Source organism: Tenrec ecaudatus, chromosome 1, assembly GCF_050624435.1.
Source record: "Tenrec ecaudatus isolate mTenEca1 chromosome 1, mTenEca1.hap1, whole genome shotgun sequence".
Classification (NCBI taxonomy): Eukaryota; Metazoa; Chordata; class Mammalia; order Afrosoricida; family Tenrecidae; genus Tenrec; species Tenrec ecaudatus.
The window spans coordinates 37,727,380-37,743,728 of NC_134530.1; the positions used below are offsets into that span (position 1 = coordinate 37,727,380).

At 45.7% G+C, this 16,349-nt stretch overlaps 2 pseudogenes; one reads left to right on the top strand and one right to left on the bottom strand.

Annotated features, from left to right (window-relative positions):
* The window catches only part of LOC142459555 (glycogen synthase kinase-3 alpha pseudogene), a 108,716-nt pseudogene that overhangs the window by 42,780 nt on the left and 49,587 nt on the right, over positions 1-16,349 (bottom strand).
* On the top strand, positions 5,953-6,094 carry LOC142438030 (U1 spliceosomal RNA; annotated as a pseudogene).

Below are 16,349 nucleotides of genomic sequence, written 5' to 3' on the forward strand. Positions count from 1 at the left end.
ACCACCTTCCTGATATCACTACTTTCATTATTGGTCCTGAGGGGTTATTTGTCCTGGATTCCCTGTGTTTCCAGCTCTTATCTGTACCAGTGAACATGCTCAGGTCTAGCTGAATTTTTGAGGTAGAATTGGAAGCATGATCATGAGGGGAAGGAAGTATTCAAGAACTAGAGGAAAGTCGTGTGTTTCCTTGGTGCTATGCTGCACCCTGACTGGCTCATCTCTTTCTTGTGACCCTTCTGTAAGGGGATGTCCAGTTGTCTACAGATGGGCTTTGGGTCTCCACTCTGCCCTCCCCCTCATTTACATCAATATGATTTGTTTGTTCTGGGTCTTTTATACCTGATACCTGATCCCATTGATACCTCATGATCACACAGGCTGGTGTGCTTCTTCCATGTGGGCTTTGTTGCTTCTCAGCTAGATGACATCTTGTTTATCTTCAAACCTTTAAGACCACAGACACTGTATCTTTTGATAGCTGGACACCATCAGCTTTCTTCACCACATTTTCTATGCACCCATTTGTCTTCAGTGATTGTGTCTGGAAGGTGAGCATCACAGAAAGGCATATAGGTAATAAGAAAAACATACCAGCTGTCATCAATTTCAACTCATAGCGACCCCATGTGCCCTAGAGTAGATTTGCTGTCCATAGGGATTTGAGGGTTGTGACTTTTCGGAACAGATCACCAGCATTTTCTTTTGAGGAGCCCCCAGGTATGTTCCCAGGTGCGTTTGACCTGCTGACCTTTCCGTCCTTAAATGTGCTACCAGGAGACTCCTTTTGTACAGAATAGTCTCTGAAAACTATCCTGGCCTCCATGAATCTGTATAATACTAATCAGCAAGGCAAGGACTTATTTGAGTCCCCTAGTAATTTTGTGGTGGTGTAGTAATTTTGTGGTGGTTATGCGTTGGCCTGCAATCTACAAGGTCTACAGTTTTAAAACACCACGTGTTCTGTGGGAGAAAGATGGGGCTTTCTACTCTGGTAAAGAGTTAGAGTCTCAGAAACCCACAGGGGCAGATCTGCCCTGCCCCATATAGGATTACCTTAAGTCAGAATTGACTTGATGGCAGTCACGTCAGTAACTTCGAGAGGAGGACACGAAACCGGGAAGTGGTTCATTCTGTCCATTGGGCCTCTATGACTCCTGCCAAGTCTGCAACACCCAACAACACAATAGTCACTGTAAGTTCCTCTGTGTAGCTACTAAGTGGTTATTTTAATGCGCATTTCGAAGGATAATAAAGTAGCGTTGGCTGCTGGTCTAGGACTTGATAATCATTGGCTCTGTTATCTTTGAATTCCTTTCCCCCATGAATGTTTTGAAGAACCATTGTGTTCTGGCAAGGGCTCTCTGAAATAGTAAGGGGGGTGTGAATGAATGTTTGACTGGGGCTCTAGCTCCAGGTCACCTCATAGTGTAAGCAATTTAACAGAAGCCTGAGGATGGCTCTTCCCAAAAGCTGAAGAACTGCACTTCAGGCAAGACGGGACACAGGGCAGCTCGGTAGATTGAGTTGTCAAGAAGTAAGGAGCGGTTATTTCAGGGTGCTCAACCAGTTACAGTTATTTTCTCTCTCTGCAGTACTTTGATCAAGATGCAAATTCCTTGAGGAGCTGACTGGTCAGTAATAACTATTGGACCCTCCTCCCTTTGGCAGGACGAGGGTGGACAGTTTGATTGATGATGGTTCCACAGAAGTGGCATGCAGCATGGGGAGGGATCCTGGCCACCAGAAGCAGAGAGTGGGTTCTGGGCAGGGTGACAGTAATAACTCCACCACACATCCCATGGGGCTGCACGGAGCGCTTGTGTTGCAGCACTGAGCCTGTGCATCACTGAGCTTTAGAGACACTGCCCAAGAGCAGCTCAGGGCCTACCAGGTTCCGGGAATCCACTGTGACTCCCAAGTGCCGAACTCCATGGGGAGCCAAACTCTATGGGGCTTTGTGTGTATGGTTTCTCAGCAGCAAATCACCACACCTTTCTTCCAGGCCACCTCAGTTTAGATTCCAACTCCCAGCCTGTGGTTCACAGGTGAGTGGGTTAACTGCGCTCCCTGTGGACTTTGGCCTAGTGGGTTACAAATCGGGGTTACATTGGAAACCACCAGGTGCTGCTTCATGGGAGAGAGATGGGACTTTCTTCTCTGGGGAAGAGTGGCAGTCTGAGAAACCCATGGGGGCTGTGCTACTCTGTCCTGGAAGGTTGGTAGGACTTGAAACTGATGTGACAGCAGTGAGAAGGACTCCACTTGGGGCCTAGTGGTCAGATGGCCAGGCACTGGGGCAGCCTGTGTTGCGTACCGGTGAAGGAAGATGCAGGGTGTTGGAGGGAAGAGGAGGATGAACCTCACTGGGATTTGCAAACCCCTGACTCTTTGCCCTGCACGCTCATGAGAAGTTCCCTCTCTGATCCCCTCTACCATGAAAGCTACTAGAGGTGGACATTTCTGTGCTTTCTGTTTCGCATATCAGATCTGAAGCTTTAATCACCATTTAAAAGCCATCATTGTATTCGTCGCCATTTTATATTGTTCCGCTCAGCCTATAAAAAAGCAAAAGTAGTTGATTTCCTACTTGAAGGGGATGATCCTCAGATTATCTGCTTCCCGAGGAGGTTACTGAATGGAGGAAAGGAAGTCTGTCATTTGGAGAAAGGAGATTAAAACCTGGCTTCAGACATGCATATGACCCCACATAAAATGCAAAAGATTTAAGCAAGTTGAATAAATATGCAGTACATTCCTAAAGCTACACTGGACACCCCCCTTCCCCACGCCAACCCCCAAATCCTTAAAGGTTTCTGGCTACAGGATCACAGCTTTCGAATCCTTTAAGTAGAATAGACAGTGTAAACCATGCCATCCCTAAGCAGCCCAGCTGCCTTCTGGTGTCCCGTTGCTCTGGCGGTAAATACATGGCTCCCAAAAGAACACCTGCCCCTGTAGACCTATGGGTCTCCACTGAAGCAGGTGGCAGCGAGGAGCAATCTCCACCCCTCCCAGGGTCATTCAGCAGTGCCTGGAGGCAGTTTTCTTGCTGCTGGCATCTGCTGGAGACAGTTGGGAATGGTACTAACCACGCACAATGCACAGGGTGGCCACCACAGGACACCACTATCCAGCTGCAAATAGCCACAGTACCCAATGCTGAGAGACCTTCTTTCAGACCCAAGGTTTACTCTTTACCTGGTCATGAAATGATGTTAGCCACAGAATTGCCTATAATCTCTCAGACTTGGTCTTGAGGTACTTGAAATCATCCATTCATTGATTTTCTTATTTAATACTTGAACATTTATAATTCACCATACTCTTTAATGAATCTTCGCCCCCACGCCCACCCCCTCACTAACATGACCCCAAGTTCTACCTTACAACCCTGGCTAGACGAGAGCATGTACACTAGTACTGCTAAGAGCTCTTGACACACCCAATCCAGGACAGATAAACCCCTCAGGAACAATAATGGGAGTGGTGATACCATGAGGGTAAGGGACAGGTGTGGGGAGAAGGGGGAGAAAGACTTGATCACATTGATCGATGTATAACACCCTCTGCCCCGAGGGGGATGAACAACAAACATGGGTGAAGGGAGACAGCAGATGGCGTAAGATATGAAAACAATAATAATTTATAATGTATCAAGGGTTCACAAGAATGGGTGCAGGGGGAGAGAGGGAAGGGAAAAAGAGGACCTGACACCAAAGGCTCAATTGAAAGAAAATGTTTTGAAAATGATGATGGCAGCATATGTACAAATGTGCTTGATACAATTGAAGTAGGGATTGTTACAAGAATTGTAAGAGGTCCCCAAAATGACTTATTAAATAATAATAATAATAATGTACCCAACACTGTACTCAAAACACCAAACTGACTGCGTAGACTCAGTCAGTGGGCACTCATAGCATTGGGCTGTGATCTACAAGGTCAAGAGTTTGAAACCACCAGCTGTTCTGAGAGTGAAAGACAGAGCTCTCTACTCCTGTTATGGTCTCCAAAACTTACAGGGGCAGTTCTACTCCGTCTTATACAGTCCCTCTGCATCTGCATCATGTTAGCCCCTGGGAAACAGCCCCGAAAGGAAGTGTCCCTTGCCTTCAAGGATCTTGTTCTGCAGTGGGGGCAACTGACTATAAATGATGAGTTTCCATACTTGTCTTAAGAGGTATTAGGACTGAATTTAGATAAGTTCTCAATGGCATTCTCCCTGAAGGCGGTGTTTAAGCTGAGATCTGAGATGCATGTGTGTGTGTGTGTCAGAGAGAGCGAGAGAGCGAGCGAGCACAGGCAGGGGAGAGGGGAGTTCTTTCATGCTTTATTGCACACAGTTCTAGTTTAATGTAGTCGTGTGTGTTTAGTGCAGCCCCGTGAGGTAACTGAAAATAGATCCCTTGGGATGTTGCAAAAGATCTATGCAAATTAGTTATCCCAGAAATTTGCATTTAATTTAGAGCATATGAAAATCCCAACCGGTCCCTCAGGAGCAGGGCATCTTCATCTTTTGTCTGTTGGGCCGCACCGAGGAGATGGGCCCCAGCCTTCTTTCACTAGATGCCCTGGAAGGGAAGACGCGTGAGAACGCAGGCCAGCATTGCATGCATCTCACGAGGCACAGGGGACAGACGATGAAGGGGAAGAAAGGCAGTTCAGAGTTGGATTTTTCTTAGTATTTGCACAAGAAAATGAAGAGGGGAAGACTGCAGGTACTCTGCGGCAGCTCTGTCATCTTGGGCCTGGCAAACAGTTGATGCTCAATTATGTGTCTGTAGATTAGCCCCCTCTGGGTCACCTGTGGGCAGAATCTGCCTTCCCTGGTGCCTGGCACTCAGGAACTCAAAGCCAAAGTCAAGCGGAGGAAGGTGGATTCGGTGCTGAGAGATGTTTTCCCAGCATGGATTTCAAGATGAAACTCTCTTTATAGCACTGGCTCTTTGGTCTTTTGTTGTGGTAGCTCCCATCCATCCGTCAAATAATTCACAAGTTGAATGTATGCCATCTAATTATCACCCTAAAGGAACTTGCACATAGAGCGGTAACCCTTCTACAGACTCTTGGGGCCTCCTTTTCACATTAAACTGAAACATTCCCTGTGGAGTGACTGGGTAAATTGAGGCATGGTGTTGCTAAGTGTCCTCATTTAGCCCCGATGTAAGATCCGGGAGTAGAACTAGCAGGCCAACCCCATCTGATATCCCATGTGCCTTTTCTTCCTCGGGTTTCAGCAAAATCACGTGTAAAAGCAAGTTAGTAGTGAGACGGTACCTTGGCTATTCTGTGTCTGTGAGACTTAAAAGAAAGTCACTCATTTGGGCTAACTTACAAGTAGCGCAGAAAATTGCTTTAAGCAGTGCTTTCTCCCCCCACCATCATGATCCCAATTCTACCTTACAAATCTGGCTAGACCAGAGGATGTACACTGGTACAGACAGGACCTGGAAACACAGGGAATCCAGGACAGATGATCCTCTCAGGACCAGTGGTGAGAGTGGCAATACAGGGAGGGTGGAGGGAGGGTAGGGTGGAAAGGGGGAACCGATTTCAGGGATCTACATATAACCTCCTCCCTGGAAACAAAAAAGTGGGTGAAGGGAGACATCAGATATGACAAAAATAATAATCTGTAAATTATTAATTTAGAAATTATTAATTTAGAAATAATTTCTAAATTATCAAGGGTTCTTGAGGGAGGGGGAACAGGGAGGGTGGGAGAAAAATGAGGAGCTGATATCAAGGGCTCAAGTAGAAAGAAAATGTTTTGAGAATGATGATGTCAACAAATGTACAAATGTGCTCAACACCATAGATGGATGTATGGACTGTGATAAGAATTGTACAAGCCCCCAATAAAATGATATATAAAAAAAAGAAAAGAATGGATGTTCTTGCCTGAAATTGGTTATCTAATACTAATCCCATTTTCCCTCTTTTCCAAAAAGCATTAAACAGCAGGGGAGAGACCATGATCACAAAGGTGGTTTTCCCAGGGCGAGGCTCACCCATCGCACTCCGGATGTGCTGACTGAAACTCGACTGCAGAATTTGCGGTAGTGGGGGACTGCGTTCGCGCTCTCCCCTGTTATTAAAAAAAAGCAAAGAGAAGACAACTATTAACGAGTGACAATGCAAATCCTGGCATGGATTTGTATCAGTTAGCTACTGCTGCACAATGAATCATTCTAAAATGGACTGACTTTACGCACCGGCTTATTACTTCTGCACATTCTATCAATCGACTGGGTAAAGCTGGATATCAAATGCTCGCCCTCACCTCCCTCTCGCAGCTCAGCTCTTAAATGCCCCTGTAGGTCCTGGTCCATCTTTAAGGCAAATATGGATGCTCATCGGTTTCTTGCTTATATATTGATAGACAGTCACCTCTTCCCTTCCCCCAAATACAAGCTCCTTTGGGGGCAAAGATCACTTCTTTTTAGTGTGGTTTCCGCACAGCTAAGTACAGCGCCTGACATGACATAGATGCTCAATGCATGAATAAAGCAATGTTTGAATGCATGTCTAAGATAGAGCTGGAGACCAAGTCTGACAGGTTGTAGGGCTTTGAGCAAAAGGCTTCTGAGTCTGGAAGAGTTTTATGATACATTAATCTTATACCTACAACAGGATTGCTTATCTTTGGCAAATTGATATGAGGGAAGGGGTCCAGGAGAAAAAGGAAATGGTGAAAGCAATCTCTCCTGTGTTTACATCAAGTTTGCTATCCCCCCACTCCCACTGGACAAAGGAGCTCACCTGGCCAAGCCCAGAGTCCGTGTGGGAAGGCACCCTACAGGTCACGGACATAGTGAGGCGTGAAAACTGAAGCCATTCATGCTCCCAAGGTACCACACAAAGCAAATAGGCAGAAGATTTGGTAGGGATGACTTTTGGTGATTTTTGATCCATTGGAAATGGAAGTTGGAAATGTCCTACTTAGAAAGCGTGGCCCATGTGTGTTCTCAAGGAGCACTGGTGGTACAGTGCTTAAGCATTCTGTTACTATCCTGAACGTTAGTGGCTCAAATCCACCAGCTGCTTCATGCAGCCGTTTGAGGAAACCCTCGGGGGGGGGGTGAGGGGAGGGGGTTTACAGGGTGGCAGTGGGTTAGAATTAACCCCATAGCAGTGGGCTCGGTGTGGGTTTACGCGCACCCTCATTTGGAATGACTGCTCCAGTCGGCTTATTTAGAGGGATGTCAATTGTGCTCTTTGGCCCCTTTTATATACACAGAGGACAAACTGTGTTTGAACAGCTGGAGATCTATTTTAAGAGGCCTCTATGTCAAGTTTGGACAGCATGATTTTAAGTAGGCCAGTGGCCAAGTATGAGACGTCTGGGCGTGTGCAGCCTCTAGAATTATAACAAATCATTTCACGACCATTGTCCCAGCTGGTAGAGAGAGCCATGCAGACAGTGAAGTCTCCCAACATATATTTCCTGAGTTCCTGAACTTATGTCATGGGAAAAGCAGTCTTCAACATTGCAGGGTGATGTGAAAAAGAAGGGTCCTGGAGTCTTACTGTGTGCTCAGTAGGTGCCAAACACTCTGCCCTGAGTTTCACATCCTAGGTCTCCTTTAAGGCCCTCAGAGAGTTTGTGAGTAACTTGATACTGAAAGGGACGTGGAAACGGAGGCCCAACAGAGACACTTAGTTATTGTCACGCAGTCGTTTTTGTTAGGTGCTGTCAAGCCAGTTCCGACTCAGAGCAACCGTATCTGTGCCCAACAGAATGAGACACTGTCCGCTCCTGTGCCATCCTCACAATGGTCCCTCTGCTTGAGCCCACAGTTTCAGCCACGGTGTCAGTCCATCTTGTTGAGGACCTTCCTCTTTTTTGCTGCTCCTCCACTTTACCAAGCAGGATGTCTCTAGACAGCATGTCCCAAAGTATATAAGATAAAGTCTTGCCAACCTTGCCCCTAAGGAGCACTCCGGCTGTACTTCTTCCAAGACAGATTTGTTTGTCCTTTTGGCAGTCCTCGGTATTGTCAGTCTTCTTTGCTAGCATCATCATTCAAATGTATCTATTCTTCACTCTTCCTATTCAATGTCCGACATTCCCATGCTTAGGAGGTAAGTGAAGATACCATGGGTTGGGTCAGGTGTACATTGGTCCTCAAAGCAACATCCTTGCTGTGCAGGACTCCGAAGAGGGATTATGCAGCACACTGACACAGCGCAATACACTGTTTCATCTCGTGGCCGTTGCTTCCTTGAGCATTGACTCAGACACAAGCAAGATAAAATCCTTGACAACTTCTATATTTTTTCGTTGATCATGATGTTACCTATTGATCTAGTTGTGAGGATTTTGGTTTTATTTACATTAAGTTGTAACTTATACTGAAGGCTGGAATTCTTGATCTTCATCAGCAAGATCTTCGAGTCCTCTTCAATTTCAGCAAGCAAGGTTGTGTCGTCTGCATATCTTGAGTTGTTTATAAACCTTTCTCCTATCCTAACACCACACACGTCTTCATAAAATCCAGCTTCTCTGATGATTTGCTCAGCATACAGATTAGATCATGGAGCTAGTGGGTAGATATTATTCTTATTTTTTGCAAAAATGGCTAGAATTCACTTTGAAATATGACTGTGTAGCTTCTCCAATTAAGAGGTGAAATCTATTTCCTCATCCCTTGAACCTGGCCTGTGACTCACTTTGGTTAAAAGAAGGCCGTAAAAAGTGGCTCAATTCAGAATCTAGGTGTTGAGATAGTTTGCATATGTCTATTCTTTCTTGAAACCTGCTTCTACTGTGAGGACAAACCTGCTGGAGGATGAAAGTCCAGGTGGAACAGAAGGGTAACCTGCAGAACCCATCCTTTGCCCACTGAAGAGCAGATGCATGAGCAAGTCCAGCTGAAGTCAGCTGAGATCAGCCCAGAGCAGCAGAACCATTAACCAATCTGTATATGTGTAAGCAGTAATGGACGGTTGTTGTTTTACACACTAAGTTTCAGGATGGTCTCTTACATAGTAAGAGCTAAGTCATAGAATATCACAGCCTGTATTTGAAGTCAGGTCTGATGGAAAGCTAAACACTCTAGATGGAAGGGGACTTGGAACAATGGTTTAGCAGCATCCCTAGGAGAAAAACAACATTGAGTTGTTAAGTCTCTTCCATGCATGCTCTCTGATTTCACACCATTTAGTCCAGTTTCAGAACCACAATAATGGCGGGGGACCATTTGTTACGCTCAAGCAAAGTGATGACAAAGTTATATTTTTATATTTGAATGGTCACTTCAAGACAAGTGGAAAGGATGGTTTGATTGGAGGGAGATTGAAGGCTGGAGATAGCTGTCTAGGCAATGGGGAGTGAGGGAAGGAACTATGGTTTCTAGTAGTAAGAGTAATGAGGAAGGGACATGCGGGAAATATTGAGAAAGTTGGGCTGGCATTAATTGGGACTGGGGGTTAAGAAGAGGGCCGTGCTGCCATGCTGCTCAGACTTGGGTTTGGGTACCTGGGAAATGGTTGTGCCTGACTGGGGACACAGAAGGAATTGCAGCCTTAGAGGAGATTATGAATTTAGTTTACAGTCTCTGAAGCGTGAGAGGTCTGGGAGACATCCAGGGGTCGTTGTCTTGGAGATATTCAGATACCAGGCTCCAGAGCTGCAGAGAGCGAGCTCTGGGCTGGAGAGACAACTCTGGGAGTCATCAGTGTATGGACAGGTAATTGGAGTCATGCTGAATCAGACACTGACTTCATTCTAGCTAATTTAAGTAGAAATGACTTTTGCCCCCAAGATATAGTTTGCAGACTCTCTAGGAGGTCTTACCAACAATAAGTTTGGAAGCTATCAGGAATAGCAGTCTTTACAAGGCTGTGGGTGGGACCCTCATAGCCACTGCCTCATGCAGCTCAGCACCCGTGACTTTGGTTACTAGAACCTCGTCTAGAGTTTGTTCTATGGAGCTCAGTGCCTCTGCCTTGAGCTCACAAATGAGTCAACCTCTGTCACAGTGGCTGCCTCCTGGGTCACCTATCCCTTATTCAGGCAGAACCAAGGTGACCCTGGAGACCTCAGCTTTGAGGGCAACTGGGAATACAGATTTTCCATTTTCTGGAATTCAGGGACGTGGCCCGGAGATAGTGGAAGATGTGTGGGATGAGCCCACTCATGGATTCCCTTGACGCAGGCATAGAGGAAATGACCCAGGACATTGATAGAGGATGAGAGATTGCCGACTCGGCAAATAGCCCCAGGTTTCTAATACTAAACCCACCTGAGCCTCTGTCACTTGTCATCTGAAGAGGCCTGATGAAGGGAGCACCCACACTTGATAGAAAATGTTAGTCTTTCACCCCATCACTATGTAGTGTGTTTCCCTACATGACTGGCCATGGGGTCAGACGGGAGCTCTACCTGAGTGCGGGCAGCCAGACACTGCAATTAAGCTCTGGGAACCTATTCACCTGTACTCTGGCACAGCCAAGCACGGGCCTTGAATTACAAAAAGAAACAAAAAGACCCTTATAAAACTATAATCTTTTAAAACTCCACGATCCGCTAAAGGGAGATTGGAATATGTTGGGCACAGAGCTGACACGGGCATTTTATTCCTGGGCCTGGAAAATCAATGTGATTCTGGAAGCACAAACCATACACCAGTGTCTACAAGTGACGTGTCCCATTTGACTGTATGGAAAGGCTTTGAAATGTATTTTTTAAGTGACATTTGAGCTCAATGTGTGAAGTACCTTTGGGATAATGTTACTAATCCAATTTGGAAATGTATTCTTTATACTCTGGTTTCTCTGGCCTCATAAAAAAACAAAACACACAAAAAAACTACCCCTTGCTGATGAGAAGACTTAACACTGGTTCCCCATGACTCAGTTCTGACCAAGGACTACTCCATATGCAAGAGTCCCACGCTCCTGAAGGTTGTCCATGGCTTTCTGGTGGCGCATGCCTGCTTAGACTCAAACCCACCCCACCCCCTCTTTCAGTGAGCAGCCAAGCACAATAGCAGTGCGCATCTCCCAGGCAATCCGCTGAGAAGCTTCACTCAGCTCATTATCATTGAGCCCATGCTGACTCATAGTGGCCCTAGGATAGAGCAGATCTGCCCTGTGGGCTTCTAAGGTGGTAAATCTTTATTGCAGTAGAATACCTCATCTTTCTTCCAAAGAGTGGCTGGTAGGTTCGAACTGATGCCCTTGCTGTAGCCCAATACATAACCCACTACACCACCAGGATGCCTTCATAAGAAGAACAAAAACTAAGAATGAGATCTTATAACAGGTGCTATGTGGTTCAGTAGTAGTATACAGCCTTTTTTATTTCTGGTTTAATGATAGGAAATGATTGCTGTTGAAGGCCAACATGTTATTTCCTATACCCTAGACGTATCTCATCTGAGCGAAGTTGGGGGTCCTTTAAGAGCCCAGGCATGAGAAGTTGCCGATGGCTCTATTCTAGATGCCTTGGCTGTAGGTGCTATCACTGTTGTTTATGCTGGTAATGCCGACTTGTCACACAGAACTTGTTGATTCCCTATTGTGGGTTCTTTTGTGTGACCGGCAAGTTGTCACCTGGCTGCCGCCTTGCTTTTCATCACCATAGCTGCCTCCACTCTGCCATCTCCCCAACTCCAGATCAAAGGGAAGCGTGTCTCTCTCATCTGGGAAGTATTCCAGATGCATATTATTAGAACAGAGGAGCACTTGACATTTCAGATCATCATTGGGGCTTCTTAATCAGTTACAGCCGCACCTCGGCACTTCTGGGGGCCTGTCAGGGCAAGCAAGCAGGCGAAGCAGAGATTTAGCAAAGTTCAGTGGCAGCTGTTGCCCTTGGATGGAGTCATGCTCATGCCCCCAGAGAGGAAGCCACGCTCTCCCAGGATCCAGCCTGTGGCTCATGCGGGAAATCTGGCCCTCTTTCTTCCTCTGCCATCTTATTCCTTTGGAGGAATGTAGAGCCGATGGCATCTCTCTCCTAGGACTTTCCCCAGATGTCACCTTCTTCCTCTGCACCAGGCCTCTGCCCTCCCGAATCAGACTTGCTCTTCTCAAATCATCTTCTGGGCCCCAGGTCCATTCCCTCCCGACGCTGCTTCTAAAGGATCTTCATAAACGACAGTGTTTGAAAGAGGAAAGGCTCAGGGAAAGCGCAAGTCTCAGCCGTTAAGGATTTATGGAGTGCTTATCATTAAGGCGCCCTGATGGCACAATGGTTAAGTGCTCCATGACGAACCAAAGGTTGGCAGTTCCAATCTACCCGGTGGCTCCGTGAGAGAAATGCTTCTGATGATCTGCTTCTGTCAAATGACAGCCTAAAACCAGACCACGAGACAGCGCTCTGTTTCCAGCAATGGCATGACTGGGAGGTGGAGCCTGTCTGATGGCATCCATCAGCAACTACCATGAGCTAGACAGTTCCAGGAGCACTCCTTCCCACTGCTGTAGAGACGTAGCAGAGGGTTCTGGGAGAGAGAAGTATGGGGTGCCAAGGGAGCAGAGAGCACCAAGCTGCAATCAGAGTAACTGAGACGAGGGGAGAGAAGACACCAGCCAGTGCTTTGGAAAGCTACGTACCCCGAGTATTTGGGGCAGCAAATGCCAAGGAAAGAGGGAGTTGCAGTTGAGATCTCTCAACCTGTGGGTCCCTTGTACGCAGCCTCCCTCTGGGGTTAATGGTATTTCTCCCAGAGAAGGCTCCTCCAGATTTTGTTGGAATATTGGAATTAAAAACAACAGCTCAATTCCATCCAGTGGATTCCCGCTCGCAGGGCTCTTATCCTGGAATGTAGTCTCTCTTGAGGAGGCGCAATTAAGCTGTTGGTTCAGTTGGATGGAAAATGTGTTTGGGCCAAAGGTGTCAGCCCCTGGGAAATGGCCCGTAATATGGATTTTTACTATATCTATATTCTTCTGTAAGCACATCTGGATTTTTTTAATGGAGTGTTTCCAATTCATTGATTAGGCTTTTCCTTGCTCATCAATATGGGACATGTTTACTCCTGAAAAGCCAGTTAATTGACACTGTTTGGTGTCATTTGTTCCTGCCCCATCTCCTCTGGGACCACACACACATTTTACCTTGTATTGCTGACAGCTTCTTCACTGTGTACAGGTGTTCCTTGGGGGTTCGTCATCTCCTGCTTGTCTACTTGCTATCTCTGTGAATTTATCCCTCCACTGTGACTTTGAATACCACCAAAGGTGTCCTGCACAAGGACATTGTCACCTGGAGCCTTCCCTCATTGTTTCAGGTTCCAGCATCTAACTTCCCATCTGACGTCTCTGCTTTGCCATCTTACAAAAATCTCAAGTGTAACGTGCCCCAGATGATGCTTTTGATTCCACTCTGTCCCCACCTGCTGCTTTCGACCAGCCATGCGCCCTGCTTCCAAGTCTTCCTCCAAGGAAGGAAAGAGCATGAGTCAGCTCCTCAAAGAATATCCAAAGACTCACGATGGGTCCTCAAAAGTATGTTTATGTTTAGTGCAATCAATTACCATAAAACCAATGGAGAATTGTCAACATCTCAGAAACTCGTTCCCCTTTCCTGCCCCCGTACAGGTAACACCCCTGCTTCGCAAATGTGATCATCATGTCCTGGATTTGTCTAGAGTTTAGCCACCTGAGCATTTGGTCCTTCACACTGTCGCTTTCATCCTTTCTATTTCTATAAATGGAATCTCACATTGTGTATTCTTTTGTGTTTTGCTACCTTCACTCAACATGACGTGCTGAAGATCATGCACAGTGAGTGCATCATTAGTACGTCCATTTTCCTTGCTGAATATGATTGTCTGCCAATGCCATCTAAGTTGGTTCCAGTTTGGAGGCGTTATTAGTAGGGATGGTGTAAATATTTCTCTGTATTCCTTTTGGTAGACCCAGGCATGGTTTTCTGTTGGATATATAATGGAAACCAGAATAGTAGGGGCAAAATGTGTGTGTGTGCATGTGTGTGCGTGCATGCGTGCGTGTGTGCATGTGTGTGCGTGCGTGTGCGTGTGTGTGCGTGCGTGTGTGTGTGCGTGTGTGTGCATGTGTGTGCGGGCATGCGTGCGTGTGTGTGTGTCTGTGTGTGTGTGCATGTGTGTGTGAGAAATGCTGCCATATACTGCCCATCAGTTTTCAAAATGCATCATGCCAAGTTATGTTAATCTAGTGACTGTTCATGCCACCGGCTCTGTGTCTCGGGATCTGCATGTATTCCAAGCCTGTGCTCTGTCTTGTAGTTTGCACGATTAGGTTGCTATCATACACAGGTCTCTGCCTGCAATCTCTCAAAGTGGCCTCCTGCCCACCCTAGCTCATGTAATCCACTAGCATCTACCCTGTGTATTAGTCACCTCCAGACGTTCACAGGTTTGATTATTGGATTTTATTATGCAATCACTCTTTTGCTTGACTGTAAGCTCCACGAAGGCAGGGTGTGTCCCTGCCTTCTTCACCAGGCGAAGAGCAAGGGCCCCATGTGCTCCTGTGGTTGTTCAGCGGAGGACCCAGAGGACTAAATATTTGAAGCTGACAATAAATCTCAGCCAGATACATTTTCCTGGAACACCGGGAAAGATATACTTACCAGAACTTGTTAACAGTTACTGTTTTTTGCTTACAGGGAAACACATTTAGAAATTAAGGTTGTCGATTATAATCTTAGGGTATGGTATCTCCCCTCCATTCGTGCACCCCCTGTCTGACTTTATTCACAGATAAGGAAAGAGCTAAGGACCCCAGAGAGATCTTGGGCTTGGTGATAGATTACTACTTCTGGAAGCTGTTTCCTTCCTAATGCCTTGCTTTCCTCCGGCCACACTGGAAACAGCACTGCTGGGGAAGTCATTGCCTAGGAGTTACCCACATGACTGCTCCATGTCATTGGCATCACAAATAAAAGTGGGCAGTCTTTTCTCCTTTACCTTCACAGGGTTGTAGCTTTCCTTTGAGGTATGCATGTTCTATGCAGTACTGTCTTAGCACTATAGGAAATCTTACCTCTTGCTAATAACAGTGAGAAATTGGGAACCACATACAACTCTAATAATATTTGCTTGGATAACTGAACTTTCATTTCATCCCTAGAGCGGAATGCTCTAGAACCATTAAACACAATTAGGAAGATCCATTGTGCTTATTGATATGGAAACATGACCATGATAAATTGGCAAATAAAAAGAATAAAAAAGGCTCAGGAGGAAATACACAAAAAAATGTCAACAGACGTTATCTCTGAATGGCCAGATGATGAATTTTTATTTTCTTCTTCATTCTCTTTTATCTTCCTGAATTGTCACTGTAAGCATGTATCCTTGAATAGTTAGTGGGAGAGAGTTCACCCAAATTTGGATTTAAAAAAAAGGTTAGGATAGAAATGTTTCTCTGTTATAAGTATGATTTTTAGAGAACCATCCCTAATCTCCTGGAATATCTTTGCCTGTACCCACTTTACATATAATATATGTATGACATGCATACAAATGCAGAAAGCATGTGATTCAAATGCTTATTAAAGGACATGTTGCATGATACCTGTGTGTGCTTATATGAGGGATTTTTTTTTAATGTGGAAAAGAGCATGAAAAGATGATGGAGTTCTACTGTATTTTCCCTCTTTTTTCAGCTTTTAGAAGCCCCTCCAACATAAAGCTTTTGTACTCACAGGTCATGATTGCTATCCAGCCTATTGTTTAATTGAGTAAAAGTGAACAATTTTAACGCATGTTCACTCAGAAACAACGATATCAATAACTGAGACTGCTTGTGTAGAGCCCCAAACCTCATGGCACCGGGTTTCTTGGTTTGGAAGCCTTGGGCCATGGCTTCAGAAGACATCCCAGTTAATCGGCCAAATAACATGTTCAGTGCTTCTGTTCTACCTCCTAGTTCCCCTTACAGTACCTGGGGTCTGAGAAGCTTGCACACAGCCCCCCAAGGCACAGCGATCGGTCTGTTCTCACCTGGAACAGCAGAGGAAGAAGAAGGGTCATGAAGAAGAAAGGGAACACATTGCTAATCGCCTCTGTGAGCAACGCCCCCCTTTGCCAGGAGAACTGGATGGTGTCCAGCTACTCTTGCTGGACATTTTGATCACAGCTATGTCAGAAGAACTGCATCAAAAAGGGCAAAATGCAAAAAGGGCAAAATTCTCATTTACTCCCAACTTCTTTGAGCCGTGAAGGTTGAAAGACCCCTTGCAACTAGTCACCCAAGGTAATATTTAAATCTTAAACCAAAAATATTCCCTAAAGTCTTCTTAAAGTCAAGCAATGTTTTAGGTTCTCTAGTGACTGAAAAATGTCTGCCTCCCTTCTAGCCACGGGTAAGGGACTCGAACAGCTGTACTATCAAACAGAGATTACTGT